This window comes from Bos indicus x Bos taurus, chromosome 3 (genome assembly GCF_003369695.1).
Source record: "Bos indicus x Bos taurus breed Angus x Brahman F1 hybrid chromosome 3, Bos_hybrid_MaternalHap_v2.0, whole genome shotgun sequence".
Lineage (NCBI taxonomy): Eukaryota > Metazoa > Chordata > Mammalia > Artiodactyla > Bovidae > Bos > Bos indicus x Bos taurus.
This window is the reverse complement of record NC_040078.1, coordinates 19,381,301-19,397,090: the sequence shown is the minus strand read 5'-3', so window position 1 is coordinate 19,397,090 and position 15,790 is coordinate 19,381,301. Positions and strand designations below refer to the sequence as shown.

The 15,790-nt window shown below is 40.4% G+C and overlaps 1 protein-coding gene across 7 annotated transcripts in view; it reads right to left on the bottom strand.

The window, feature by feature from the left end:
* Positions 1-15,463, bottom strand: part of POGZ (pogo transposable element derived with ZNF domain) — a 47,382-nt gene extending 31,919 nt beyond the window's left edge. For 3 of the 7 annotated variants that reach the window (XM_027533661.1, XM_027533679.1, XM_027533670.1), the window contains exon 1: positions 15,117-15,343. The gene's annotated coding sequence lies outside the window, so the exon portion shown is untranslated. Of the gene's footprint in view, positions 1-13,613; positions 14,493-15,116 lie in introns of those variants that run through there. The other 4 variants (XM_027533658.1, XM_027533662.1, XM_027533688.1 and 1 more) reach the window with 4 other exon arrangements.
* Between the last annotated feature and the right edge of the window lie 327 nt (positions 15,464-15,790).

Genomic DNA, 15,790 nt, shown 5'->3' with positions numbered 1-15,790 from the left:
ATCTATAAAGGTATATAATTATACCATTCCCTAGATTTTTCTCTAATTGTTTAATATATTGTACAATTTTAAACACACTGCATCCTTAAAGTTGTCTGCCCATTTACCTTTATTTCAAAAGTCTGAACAAAGGCCCAGGATATACTTAAGTTCTGTGGTGAAATTTAAATGTAAATAAAATAAAAATAATAGCATAAAAATGATATATAAAATACTATTTATTTTGATTACTGAGCCTTTTTGTACTCAAGAGCCATACTCTAATTTCAACCTCTGTGCACGTGTGTGTGCTCAGTACTTGACCCTTTGCGACCCCATGAATTGGGCACCACCTGGGAATTCCAACCTTGAACTCCACCAAGATTTTGGGAGTCAGCCTTTAATTTGAAAACACTGCTTGAACTACATTCTTCTTTTAAAAATAAAGCCTACCTATTTGCAATGCAAATTAACAGCTATTATTATGATGATGCCCTCCAATATGAGCTGAATAAAGGTTAGTTTCTTTGCTTTGGAATGGGAGTAGCACCACTGCCCAATGTTCAAACAAAGCTTTGACTGCAAGAGCTCTCAGTGCCTCCGAATCTCAGAATTTTTTCCACCACACCCTAAGGCAAAACAAACAAAACAACCAATTTAACCATTGTGTTATAGGGCCATACAATTTGATAGTTTGCAAGATGCCCAACAGATGGCGTTGTCTACTTGAAAATTTAAAATATTCCATAGCTAGTCAAGGGCCCATTTTAACAGGTAAAGTGCTTTACCTGATTCTAAGTGGTCTCTAATATTCTAATTATTTGTTTCCTCAAATCAAAACCATAAAGGAGAGATGCTATGAGTAAGGTAAGAAAAAGCTCTAAGGTATCAACTTTAACTTCCTTGTCATTTAGTTGCTAAGTCGCGTCTTGACTCTTTTGAGATTCCATGGACTGCAGCCCACCAGGCTCCTCTATCTGTGGGATTTCCCAGACAAGAATGCTGGAAGGGGTTGCCATTTCCTTCTCCAGTAAATTTTCTTAGTTTTTCATTTAATTTACATATACAAAAGACAATGCTAGCCAGAAACTGAATTAAAAAGAAGCCAAATCCGTATCAAAGGAGTTCTTTGAGTTAAGACTACACAACACACTTTTGTATTTTCCAGTCTAGTTCCACTGAAAGAGATAATATTCTAAACAACTTTTTTCTAACTACTTAGTTTTACACTACTGTTCTTTGCTGTATAACTTAAGAGTCCAAAGCCAAGAGATAATTCATGCATACTATAAAGCATCCATCAGAATGAATATAAACTGTAGATAAATGTTTTTTAAGGACTTTCTTTCAGCTCTGACCAGCTGCAAGCAAAATCTTCATACTTATGCTGAGGAATCGGTAGAAAACTTTCTATGGGAATAAGTAGAACTATCTGAATGCAAATTGTGGCTTTTCAGTGTCATGAATATGGACATTTTAATACTATATTCAAAGGCTAGTCTTTTACCTCAACTACTTATAGCATCTTAAGAGACTGAGTTCAGGTTTTGTCAAACAATGAAGATTAATAAAAACAACGAAAGTTTCCTCCACCTCACAGTCCAATTATGTTATTTCCACCATGAAGAAGGTATTCTAAGAAACAAAGAGTGGAAAAGGCAGCTGTGGAAAGATGGGAAGAGGACATTTATATCCTAATTACTTTTTACCAAGTGAGAAAAAATAACTCCCCAGGGTATATGCTCTGCCAAGACAACCAATGTAAATTAAAGGGTTCAAGATTAAAAGTTCAACTCAGAATATATTTTTCAAGATTTTTACAATGTGAAAGATGGAGTTAACCAACAAGGTGTATCAACTCAGAAAAATAATAAATCTGCTGACTGAACATATTTTATGACTTACACCCAAAACATCTCAGAAAGACACTGAAATCAAGTTTTTCAAACAGTTCTCAATTCTGATCTAGACTCTGTATCTGAGAATGGGATCATTCCTTTCATTTCACCATCTATAGCTCAGGGTCAAAAAATTAACTCTGCTGAAAAGATGGGCCATGCCAAAATAGATATCAACCTGAATTAAATTCCTTGTAAATTTTAAAAATGAAAAATGCAAATTTAGTACCCTTCTGTAGTTTTCCAGCTATCAAAAAGGAATTTTCATTAATACAATGAAGTGCTATATTTAATATCTCCACCAAGATGCTCAAGAAACACGATGATTCTCTGATCCATGAGAACACAGTCAAGTGATCTATGGTATACAAAGTTACCTTTCAACTATTTTTGAACAAAGAAGACAAGAATTACTACATATGTAGTATTAAAATGTATAAATCTTTCCAAACGATCAGTCTACTTGTGTTTAACTTCTCTCCACACTAAACCTTCAACTTAATTTCTCACAAGGAAAAAAAAAAATTATAAATTTTCCCTATTATTTTGCTATAAAGGATAAATGTACTCATAGGCTTGGCATTATTTCACACTAAAAAACAGAGTTATGTTCAAGTTGAAACATTTTCATTTCTCCTGAAGAAGTGCCAGGTAAAAATGTGAATTTAGGAAATTAAAGGCCAGCATGTAGGGAACACCATGCTCCATCAAAAGGAAAACCTGGACAGGCAGTAAATTTGAGGATCACACTGTAGCCAAGTAAAGGGGCAAACCCCCATCATATTTCAACTATGAATCTCTGAATCACTACTCTAGGGATTCCTTTTCTGCTGTTCTTCAAATAAGATATAAACTTTAATTATATACAAGAGTAGGGAACTCACTGGCAGTCCACTGGGTGAGGACTCTGCTTCGACTATAGGAGGCCCAGGCTGGATCCTTGATTGGGGCAAACACACACACACACACACGTAGACATATATCCATAACCCAGGTTGCGCACACACACACACACACACACACACGTAGACATATATCCATAACCCAGGTTGCGCACACACACACACACACACACACACACACACACACACACACACACGTAGACATATATCCATAACCCAGGTTTAAACATTATCAACCAGGCTTTCCTGGTGGTCCAGTGGTTAAGAATCCACCTTGCTATGCTGGGACACTGGTTCAATTCCTGGTCCAGGAAGATCCTGCATGCCCCGAAGCAACTAAGCCCATGAGCCATAACTAGCTGCTCCCACACTCCACAACAAAACAAGCTACCACAACGAGAAGTCTGCACACTGCAACTAGGGAGTAGCCCCTGCTCGCTGCAACTACAGAAAACCTGTGCACAGCAAAGAATACCCAGCACAGCCCCAAAATAATTTTTTAAAGTATCAACCAACCTTATTTCATGCATGCCCTCTTTCCTTCATATTATTTTGAAACTAATTCCTAATATCCCATTCCTAAATATTTTGTGTGTTGTATGCTCTCAGTCATGTCTAACTCTTTTTGACTGTAGCCGTGCTCTGTCCATGGAATTTTCCAGGCAAGAATACTGGAATGGGTTGCCATTTCCTACTCAGGGGAATCTTCTTGACCCAAGGATTGAGCCTGTGTCTCCAGCACTGGCACATGGATTCTCTACCACTGCGCCACCTGAAATATATTATGTATCTCTAAAAGGTAAGGACTTGAAAGATCATGTATTAAAAAAAAAAAAAAAATCACAGAGAATTCCTTGGCAGTCCAGTGATTAGGATCTGGCGCTTTCACTACCAGGGCAGGATTTGATCCTTGGCTGGGGAACTAAGATCCCGCAAGCCCCTCAGCTAAGTTAAAAATTAATCAAATAAACAAGTCATAGTACCATTAACATGCCTGAAAGATTTATAGTCTCAATATCAAATGTACAGGCAACACTGAAATCTCAAATCCTCTCAAATACTGTAATTTTTTTTTTTAAAGATTTATTTATTTTTGGCCACACCGGGCCTTCACTCCTGCACGTGGGCTTCTCTAGCTGAGCTGAGCAGGGGCTACTCTTGGCTGCAGTGTGTGCTTCTCACTGCGATGGCTTCTCTCGTCCACAAGCACAGCCCCACGGTGCGTGGGCTCAGCAGTTGCGTTACATGGGTTTAGTTGCTCTTTGGCATGTGGGATCATCCTGGATCAGGGATCGAACACCCCTGAACTGGCAGGCAGATTCTTGACCACTGGGGAAGCCTCTCAAATACTGTTATTGGAGTATGATTTACAATATTGTATTAGTTTCCAGTGTACAGCAAAAGGATTCAGTTACACACGTTCTTATATCCATTCTTTTTCAGGTTCTTTTCCCATATTGGTTATTACAGAATACTGAGTACAGTTTGCTGTGCTAAACAGCAGGTCCTTGTTGATTATCGATTTTATACACAGTAATGTGTATATGTTAACCCCAATTTATCTCCTAATTTATCCCTCCCTCCACCTTTCCCCTTTGGTAACCATACATTTGCTTTTTTCTCTTTCTTTATTTGGTTGCTCTGCACCTTCATTGCTGCGTGCTCACTTTGCTAGCTGTGGAGAGGAGGGGCTACTCTCTGGTTTAGGTGCGCAGGCTTCTCATTGTGGCGGCTTCTCTTGTTGCGGAAGACAGGCTCATGGAACCCAATGGCTCAGTAATTGTGGGGCACAGGCTTAGTTTTTCTGTGACACGTGGAATCTTCTCAAACCAGGGATCAAACCGGTGTCCTCTGCATTGGCAGGTGGATTCTTACCCACTGTACCACCAAAGAAATTCAAAAATTTGTTTTTGAAGTCTGTGAGCCTGTTTCTGTTTTGTAAAATAAGTTCATTTGTATGCTTTTTTAAGATTCCAGGTATAAGCGATATTCTGTATCTGTCTTTCTCTGTCTGACTTCACTCAGTATTATAACCTTCAGGTCTATGCATGTTGCAGCAAATGGCATTATTTCATTCCTTTTTATGGTTGAGTAGTATTCCATTGTATACATGTGTCACATCTTATTTACTTCTCTGTTGATAAGACATTTAGGTTGCTTCCATGTCTTCATTAAACATCATATTTCTTAAAGTTTGCTTTGATTTGGAGTCAAATAAGGTCTACATATTATGATTATTTGATAGATTTCTTAGGTCTCTTAATTTCTAGATCTTGATAAGCTGGATCTACAGGCATGATTAGATACAGGTTTAACATTCCCCTCTCCCCCAACAAGACTACTCTTAAGGGCAGGGTTTTGTTCCATCAGGAACCCTCCCATCCAGGCTCAATGCCTAGATATAGTCAGTCTAAATCTATAATTTCCTTTTCATTTGTTAACTGAAACACTCTGATTTAAAAAAACAAAAACATATCTACCATCTGGTCACCCAGTGGTGCAGTTCAGATAGAAGTCTTGATTCTTTCCACCTTGCTTCTCTTTATTTACCAGTTTTCAAAATAATAATCTGTTTCACTAGCATTTCTTCAAAGTGACCAATAAGCTTGTTCTTAAACTATCGTTATATCACAGTATAATCATTTGATATGCTTTGATCCACAGCAGTTAACCTTATTGATATTCAAAGTGTCCCATTTTGCTCACTGGAACTTCTCTGTCGGCTCCTGAGTTCTTGTGACACCGTGCTTAGTAGTGTTTGGTAAAATTCTGGCTCTGGGATAAATAAAAAGTTCCAGGCTCATCTCCTGCATTCCTGCCCCATATCAAGAATCATCCATTTCCCAAGGAACCCTGATTCCTTCTGTTACAGAATGATACTCCAGGATCACAGTCTAGATGCTAGGGGTTTCTCTGCTCATTGTAAACATGAAATTATTTCCACATTAATCCCCAACTCTTAGTCAGCTACCTTCTATTTGCTTCTGTGTCATTTGGGGGAAAAAAAAAATTTCACATCTACAAATAATCCTTGTCTTAGAACCTTAAAATTCTATCTTCTCCTGAGATTCCTGAGATGTTTCAATCTTTTAAACTTATATTTATTAATTCTCAGTACTTTCACTCTTTTCCAAACCTTTCCCTTCCCCTTCACAAGATGCCGACATCATTTTCCTTACTGGTAGAATTCACATCTAGTTAAAAAAAATTTTTTAAGAAGAATCAAAGAGGACACAACATACAGATTTTAATCAAGTCCTTTAGCAAGTAACTTTTTTTTTTTGAGTCTGCCTTCATTACCTTAACACAATCATCTAGGTTTTGTGGAATTTTTAAGCAGTTTATTTTTTATCACTGAGTAGTGCTTCATTTATGGAGAAGTCATCATTTGTTTATCCATCCACATGTTGGCAGATAGTCGTTTTCAATTTTTCAGGTTATTATGAATAAATCTGCTATGAACATTTGGGCACAAGTCTCTGTATGTGCATACATTTTCATTCTTTTGGATAAGTAACCTGAGAGGAATTTCTGGGTCATATGGTAAGTGTATGTCTGGCCACTTTTCCAAACACTGGGATAAGTAGCTTCTGACTTTCCCACTTTACAAGTCCTGCAGAGATGGCCTTGTTATTTATTTAATTTATAGTCATGCTACAGGGCATATGGGATCTTAGCTCCGGGTCTAGAGATTGAACCCTGAATTAGGAGCACAGATTGCTCACTGATGGACCACCAGGGAAGTCTCTGCAACTTACTTTATAATGTGAAGTTGCTTAGCTCCTTTGACCCTTGAAGTTTCGGGCTCTTAGCTGATACGCTGGAACAATAGGAACATTCATATTTAACTAACATAAGATAATTCAATTTAACATTCTTCCCTTAACTACCAGAAATATCTGAGTGGGCAGGAACCATGTCTTTCTTGTTAAACTGAAAAAAACTGATTTACGATGTGTCAGTTTCAGGTGTACAGCAAAGTGATTCAGGTATACCTACAGATGTTCTTTTTCAGATTCTTTTCCCTTACAGGTACTGAAATAATGAATATAGCTCTCAGTAACTATTTAAAAGACTGTCTTTTCGTGAATGCCAAGATATAAACAGATCACTCCAGAGAATTTTAAACAAAACTTTTAAGTACTACTAACACAAACTTTATCCACAACACATAGCTAATAAGGTTCTTTTTCAAGCAAATTGGGAGGTGGGAGGGGGATGAAATAAAGTAAAGACCTAGACTTGACTTACAAATGAAGAGCTGCTTTCTACTTTCAATAAAATTTCCAATAGAGCTAAAAAAATGTCATCATATTCCAGTGTTCTTCAACGTATAGTAAAAACAATCCAAACTGTGCAGCATATCTACAGAAGGTAACTATGTTCAACAGCTGCACATAGATTATATAAAAAGAAATCTAGATCATTAAGGAATCTACATATGCCCGTGGCTTTTATCCAACTCAGTAACATTCAAACAGGGATAATCTGCCCCCAGAAGACATTTGGCAATGTCTGGAGACACTTTTGGTACTCACACTAGGGGTGGGGCTGGGGAAGGGTGCTGCTGGCATCTATCTGGAGACAAGTGGCCAGGGGTGCTACTGCACATCCTACAATGCACGAGATAGCCAGGGACTTACCAGGCCCAAAATGTTAACACTGCCAAGACTGAGAAGCCCTGAGCAAACTCAATCCATGTTCTGAAGCAGAAATTAAAAAAAAATCATCTCACATTCTATGCATAAAGAACGCTCATTTTTCTTTTAAACTGAAGTACAGTTGTATTCAGTTCAGTCGCTTGGTCGTGTCCAACTCTTTGAGATTCCGTGGACTTCAGCACACCAGGCTTCCCTGTCCATCACCAACTCCCAGAGCTTACTTGAACTCATGTCCACTGAGTCAGTGATGCCATCCACCCATTTCATCCTCTGTTGTCCCCTTCTCCTCCCACCTTCAATCTTTCCCAGCAATTCTTCTTCAAAGAATCCCAGCAGATTCTTTACTAGCTGAGCCACAGCCCATAGTTGATTTACTTTATGTTAATTTTCTCATTTCTTTTTAAAATAACTTATCCTCTCTGCAACAGAAAAGATGAGCACAAGATTCCCATGAATTGTTCAAATGGTTACACCTTACACAATAAAAACATTTTTATAAAGCTCATATAGATCTAGTTTTGTTTCACCCTACAATGATCTGCCCATCAAAGAGCTTGTTCCCGCCTAAGTATATAATTTCTCCTTAGAAAACTTTAGCACAGCACTATGATGTTAGTTCTCTAAATTTATGGTTACTATCAGTAATCCCCAATATCAGAATTAACTGTGGTAAATAATCCTTGTGAAAATAATTTCCCAAAGTCCCCAAATCTCCATTTTGAAAATTTCTGGTTTTGACCTCTTTACTATTTATTCTATTCCTCTATGGGTTGCTTTTGCTAAATATATCAATTCTTCTTGCCTCTTCAACTTTCAGATCATTTTCTCAGAGGGTGGCAAACCAAAATGACATGATGCAAACTTATTACTATGGTCTTTCTCAAAGTCTTATTGTGTTTGAACTTAAATTACAAAAGTAGCTCTATATCTCAAAGCAAAAGGTTATGACAATAGTAAGTTTAAATAGAAAAATGTGAGCTGATAATCCAAACTTTACCTGTCATCAGCTGTTCTTTTGTTAGAACAAAAAAAAAAACAAAACAAATAAAAGCTATTGACAATAATATGTAACCTGAATCAAATCTAGCACTTAAATTGAACTTCAATTTTTAGGAAGTATAGCAATAGAATAAGTAGTACCACAGGGAAATAATGAGATAAATCCAGAAAGTGGGACATTTTAAAACAAAATAATCAGACAAATGCAGAATACAGAATACTTTATAAAACTGCCAACACACTAAAACTGTCAAGCACACACACAATTACACACATGCACACACAGAGACTAAACCAGACTGAAAGAAACTAAAGAGATATAACAAAATCCAACACGTGAAACTTCACCGGATTCTGGTTCATAAAAAAGGTATAAATGACATATTGGGGACAACTGGAACATTTAAAAATAGACTACATATAAGATTATATTTGAGAATTTTACTTTTCTTAGAAAGGATAACAGTATTAGTTATGGAGGAGAATGTATTTATTCTTAGCAAATGCATGAAATGTTCAATGTTAGTATCATGACTTTCAGGTGGTTCAGCAAATATATATTTTGGTGTTTTCTTATAGACATCAAATATGCCAGCGTGTTAAAAATCATTGAGTCTAGGTGGTGGATTCATTGTAGATTCTCCTTGTATTCTTTCACCTTTTTTTACATGCATGACATTTTCTTGAATAAGGTCTGAGAATCTAATGCAAAATATGGTGGCACAGTTGGTAACACTGTATAACTGAGATCCACTAAGAGAATAGAACTTAAATGTTCACACATACACAACCTAAATACGTGAGGTGATGGGTGTGTTAACTGAATGGGGGAATAGTTTCACAATATTTATGTATGAAATTACTATGATGTACACTTTAATATCCTACAATTTTATGTCAGTTACACCTCAATAAAGCTGCAATTTAAAAAAAAGAGAAAGAAAAAAACGGGGAAAACTACCTAATCATCTTTTGGTTGTGACATTGTATACCTCTATATTCTGCCATTTCCTTTTTGCTATTAATTAAACTGGTAGCCTTGTGGGTTGAATTTTCTGTTAACTTGTTTTCATTTCTAGGAGTAATTTTCACATAGATTATATATACATATTTCTTAATATATTGCACAATAATTAAGTAATACTAGAAAAAATAAAACCAAGTTGGGGTACACAGATTACCAAGGAGGTACTGCAAGATGAGAGAACGCTGCCATCTTCCATTCATCAAGACATCTTGATCATGTGACATCTTCGTAACTATGTGGTTTCTCTGTTCTGTGGTAGTTATCTCACTGGTAACATGACTTCCCTGTACTCAGTACATTTTACTCAGCACTACAACTTACACAGGACTACTAGTGATTTAAAGTCTTTGACATTCATCTTTCCACCATAATACGGGTGTACCAGATACATACCTTTCGAGGGAGGACTGCACTGTTACCTTAAATGCTGGCAAATATGGTCCTATAAAATCCGCTAATGAGTAAAAACCTATATAACTGAAAAGCAAGATACAAAGAGACTATGCAATCTTATTTACAAGCAGCAAAAAGAATCCCTCAGTTACAACTGTCAGTGTACTTCTGAGGTATTTAATGGGCAGAAAGGTTTACCTATCTTCATCTCATGTAAGATTAAGAAAACATCTGTTTTCTACCAAAACTCTCCAGACAGATTTGGCTTTTGAAGCTCTGGATTCCTATGTCTGATTCTTTTATAGCACTAAAATAAGTTCCAGGAATGAAAAATTCAGTACCTAACATTTTCAATTCACTGATAGTGCATACCCACCCACCCATAAATCAAGATAAAAAGAATATGTGGAACAGAAAAAAATGTTTTAAAAACAAAAAATTTAGAATACTACTCTCTCTTGCTCCTGGGTGAGAAATAAACATAATCCTCAAAACAATTTGCATTTGTATTCAAGTTGAAGGCAAAAGGAGAAGGGGGGGCAGCACAGGATGAGGTGGTTAGATAGCTTCATTGACTTAATGGACATGAATTTGAGCTAACTCTACAAAACAGTGAAGAACAGGGGAATCTGGCGTGCTGCAGTCTGCTGCTGCTGCTAAGTCGCTTCAGTCATGTCCGACTCTGTGCGACCCCACAGATGGCAGCCCACCAGGCTCCCCAGTCCCTGGGATTCTCCAGGCAAGAACACTGGAGTGGGCTGCCACTTCCTTCTCCAATGCATGAAAGTGAAAGTGAAGTCACTCAGTCATGTCTGACTCCTACTGAACCCATGGACTGCAGCCCACCAGGCTCCTCCGTCCATGGGATTTTCCAGGCAAGAGTACTGGAGTGGGATGCCATCACTATGGGGTTGCAAAGAATACGGACACAACTTAGTGGCTGAAAACAAAAAACGTCAAGTTACCTCAATTTTTTCCTTTAAAAGGGATTAATTCCAGAAAATCTATAGGGCTGAATACTTAGTATGGCTACGAAACAAATTATTGTTGAACTTGTAGCAAGCAGCTTTTATCTACCCAGTCCATCCCTCACAGGAACTATTGTGGAACCTCACATATAACTTTCACAATGAGTTCTTAAATACTCTTTAATAATCTAATATTCCTAAACATAAAATACTTCCCACTTATCTGGCAGCAAACTTCCTATCAAGAAGAATCCATATATATTCATTATAAGCTCTCTACTGAACAACTAAAGTGAGCAGTTAAGTTTCCTATTTTTAAAGGGTTCAATATTCAGTTTCTCTCCCAAGAAAAATTCTTCATTGACATGTCTGTTGTCTAAATTCCATTTCTACTCAATTTAACTCTGCCAAAGCTAGCAAAATGTTATTTTCTTCTCCTCTCCTCGCGAGTTACATGTAAAAATGTTTTTGTGGATATGGTTTATTATCACAAACCACACTGCCAAAGAATCTATCAAAGTCTTATCATACTGATACTATGACAAAGACACCACCAGTTCTAGGATTTGCAATTTAAATCAGAGATCTCCACTTACAACAAAAAGACATATATGGAGAAAAAAGACGAAACACCATTTGGAATACATTTTATTTTACTGTCATATAATACCAGGCATTATTATGCACTTTACATTCATTACCACAACGAATTCTCCTAACTATGTCCTAAGTAATATACTTTATGCTGCTGCTGCTAAGTTGCTTCAGTCGTGTCTGACTCTGTGTGACCCCATAGACGGCAGCCCACCAGGCTCCCCCGTCCCTGGGATTGCACTCCAGTACTCTTGCCTGGCAAACCCCATGGATGGAGGAGCCTGGTAGGCTGCAATCCGTGGGGTGGCTAGGAGTCGGACCCGACTGAGCGACTTCACTTTCACTTTTCACTTTCACGCACTGCAGAAGGAAATGGCAACCTACTCCAGTGTTCTTGCCTGGAGAATCCCAGGGACGGGGGAGCCTGGTGGGCTGCCATCTATGGGGTCGCACAGAGTCGGACACGACTAAAGCGACTTAGCAGCAGCAGCAGCAATACACTTTATAGATGAGGTCAAATGAGGTTTAGAGAGTTTAAGTAACTTGCCCAAGGTTACAGCTGGTCTGGTAAATTTACTAAGCTTTTTTGGTCTGCAACTCTCCCAATTCACTGCCTCTTCCACTATTAACTCCAACTAACATTTCTGAATTCTCCAGAAGTTTCTAAATGGGAGACAGATTTGGATGATCTCAGGAGCACAGGATAGGACAGACCCATTTTCTGGTCTCAGAACCCCTTCACATTCTTAAAATTATTAAAGATCTTAAAGAGCTTTTATTAATGTGGAAAAGATCTTTTGATACTTACTTTAGAAATTAAAACGTAAAAAGTTTAAATATTTATCAGTACAATAAAAAACAACAAACCCATTACATGATAACATAATTAAAATATATAACATTTTTTCAATTAAAAATGACTATTTTTCCCCAAAACAGTGAAATGATGTTGTTTTACTTTTGGAAATCTCTCACGTCTAGGTTAATAGAAGGCAGTTTGACTCTCAAAGCTGCTTCTGCCTTCAGCCTGCTGTTCTATGTTGTTTTGGTTGTGTATATAATGAAGATCTGCTGTCACAGAGACAGAAAAAGGGAAAAGCATTCTAAAAACCTTTTCAGATAGTTGTGTGTATGGAGACAGTACTAAAACTAGACAAATAACAGTCTCTTAAACAATAGTTGGATATTGGAATCTGAAACCCTACTGATGAAAGTTATGTTAAATTCCATCAGTGTATGTTGAATTTTGAAGATTACTCACAGTGACTTGAGTTATGCAAAAGTCATTTGAAAATACAGATTTACTGAGTTATGCCTGCCAAATCTTGACACATTCCACCATAAAATATATTTTAAAAAACCAGTCATTAACAATGACTTGCAAGGAAAGTCTTTTAAGTACCAGAAGTTGTTAAACCTGATATCAAATTTTTAAAAATTCTAATTTTCACTCTCAAATTTTTATCACTGAGAACAAATACTGTCAATTGTTTTCCCTGAAGTGACAAGCTCACTTCATTTGCTTTCAAGAAAACTCATGTGTGAAAAACTGTAGTTTGTCAGTCGTTCTTTCCAAGTAAAAATGCTGGTCCAGGAAACGAGCAACTCGCAGCTAAATCTCATAAGTGCCTTTCCTTATGACAAAGATTTACCTAAGCAGGCAGTATCAGTGGTTTATGTACATCTCCCATTTGGTCACGGATTCTTACAAGTTAAAAATACATGTACCGAAGGGTTGAAATGTAATTTATTGCTTCATCAAAGACATTCTCAAGTAAGTATGGTAGTTGTTTCCCACAGTAGTTTTATCAAGTGTTGCCTTTGGACCATCAGTGCAAATGCCAGTGAAAAAGCTAACCAGGGTCTTAGTATTATTTTGAAAACAGTTACCACCTCGTAGCTCTCCTGAGAGGGCCTGAGGGGAACCCCAGGAATTAGCAGGCCACATTTTGCGAACTGCTTTTCCAGATTTTACCACTGGTTCAAGGTGGGGTGAACACAAAATCATGTTCATCCCAAGAGACTCTATTCTGTCAGTTCCTTTAGCTTTAGATACTTCAGCATAGCTGGTACATTACAACCATAATATAGAAAGGGGAGGAAATCAAGAGCATAGATTGCCACTTAATTGTTCGAAGATGATAGTTTGAGCACCTTTATGCTAGAACCATAACTCTTAATATGGTGGTTACCTTAATCTATCTCAGCTGAAGGACTGCAGATTAAAAATGTAGAGACGATATACCCCCCTCAGCATCCCATCCAAATAAGCTTGGAGCTGAGGTATCCAGCAAACAGCACTTCTAGCGACCTGCAAGGTACTTTTTATGCATCTTGAAGTTGAGACCGACTGTGCTAAGTAGTTCAAACTCAGAATCCAAATCCCAGAGCCAAAAGCAACGGATCTCAAAATTTAACGCCGTTTGCCAAGAAGCAGCCCTCCGCCCCCGCCGTTTCCCTTCATCTAGATGGAAAAATTCCTTTGAAAGTCAAACTGCACGTCTGTGGGGTTTTGCGCGGAGGTGGGAGGTGTCTAAAGGAGTGCAGAGGGCTGGGCCACAGTCTGCAATAGAATGACGGCTATTCCGAGACAGGACACCTGTATCTCAGTTTCCATCTCGAAAAAGAAATTTGGACTAAATGTCTAACAAGACTCCTTCCAGCTCTACCTTTTTCTGAGCTGAAAATGTCCTAGACAAGCAAAGAAACGCTCAGTATTATTAACAGTTTGAAGGAATCCCGCGTCTGACGGGAAAGAAAGCAGGACAACTTGCGAAAACAGAAAAAGCAGGTGGATCAACAATATCCCTCCTTTTCAGAAGGTGCTAAGAATCTGGAGAAAATAGTCCCTGGGATAAACATGGCGCCCACCGCGGCAGGATATAACCATACGAAAATAAGCTTTTTCCGCCCCATCCCATTTTATAAATCACGGCGCCATCCCGAAGAAATTTTAGAGCCAGGGGAGGAGACTTTGTAAACTAACTGCAGCGCACTAAGGCTTCGGATGTACTATAGGCGGGATTACATAACACAAGGGAGCGGCTAAGCACTCACTCATTTTCCTCCCCGCGCTCAAAAAGAGCGCCCCACTAGTTCCCCGGCGGGGGTGGCGGGGGAGGGCCGAGCACCACCCCCACCCCCGGGGGACGTCGGCCCGCCGGCCTCCCCGGCGCGGCCTCGCCCCCTCGCCCGCCCCTCCCGCCGCGCCTCGCCGTCTCGCCACCGCCCGCGCCTCCGCCCCTTCCCCAGCGGGCCGCCGCCCGCGCCCGCGCCCGCGCCCGCCCACTCCTCCGAGACGCCTCGCGCCGGGTGTGCGTGTGGACGTCGGGTGTGTGCGGGACCGTGGGGCGCGAGTGCGCGCGCGCGCCGCGGCGGGCGCCGGGGGGCGGGGGCGGCCGGCAGGCAGACAGGGGCCTCCCCGGCCCGGCCCGCCGCGCGACTCCCGCGGCTCCCGGGGCGCACGCACTCACACACGCGCCCGCGCGCCGCACCCCACGCCGGCTGCCACCGCGGACCGCGCCGCCACTCGAGGGGGGCGGGGGCGCGCGCCACCGGGCCCCCGCCCCCACTTCTCGCGTTCCCGCCCCATCCCCCTCTCATTGTCTCGCCTCGGAACGTCTCGCCGAGCAAAAAGATAACGGAACCCCCGGGAGAAGGGGGTGGGGAGAGGGAAGGCTCGCTCGCTCACTCACCTCCCGTGGTCGTCGCCGCCGGTAGTCTGACCCGAGGAAGGCGCCGTCGCCTTAAAGGGACCTTGCACCCGGCGCCGGGAGAAGGGGGTGGGAGCAGGGGAGGGGACGGGGGCTTGGGGGGGAGACGGAGAAGAGGCAACCGTTGAAATCTCGTCTCCGCGAGGGTGAAAGGAAACCTCCCTCGGGTTCGAGTGATTTGGGGTGGATTTTTTTCCCGAGGGGGGCGGGGGGGGGCCCCGAGGGAGGGGGGCGGGGGGGCCAAGGAATGCGGCTCCGTGTACGGGAGCTGGCGCGGGGGAGAGAGACGCCGACTCCCCCCACCGACCCTCTCGCTCCGCGGAGGGATACGGCTCGTCACTTCCGCCCTCCCCCTTTTGTGGTTTTTCGATTGGTTGGAGTGCGTGGCACGTCATGGACTCATCCTAACTCTTGCCCGGGCTTCTTTTCTAGTCAAGTTTGTCTGGGCCTGCAAATAAATAAATAATTTTAAAAATGAAATGAAAAATAATTAGCTTTAGAAGCAATCTCTAAATTTTGGTGAGAACGATGGGGTTTCCAAAGGAAATACTTCCCTGGACTTCCTAGGAAAATTTTGAGAGTCTCCACACTTTGCACCCAAGGCTTATACCTAATCAAGAGGATAACCTCATTCTATAGGCCAGATGGTGAGGCCC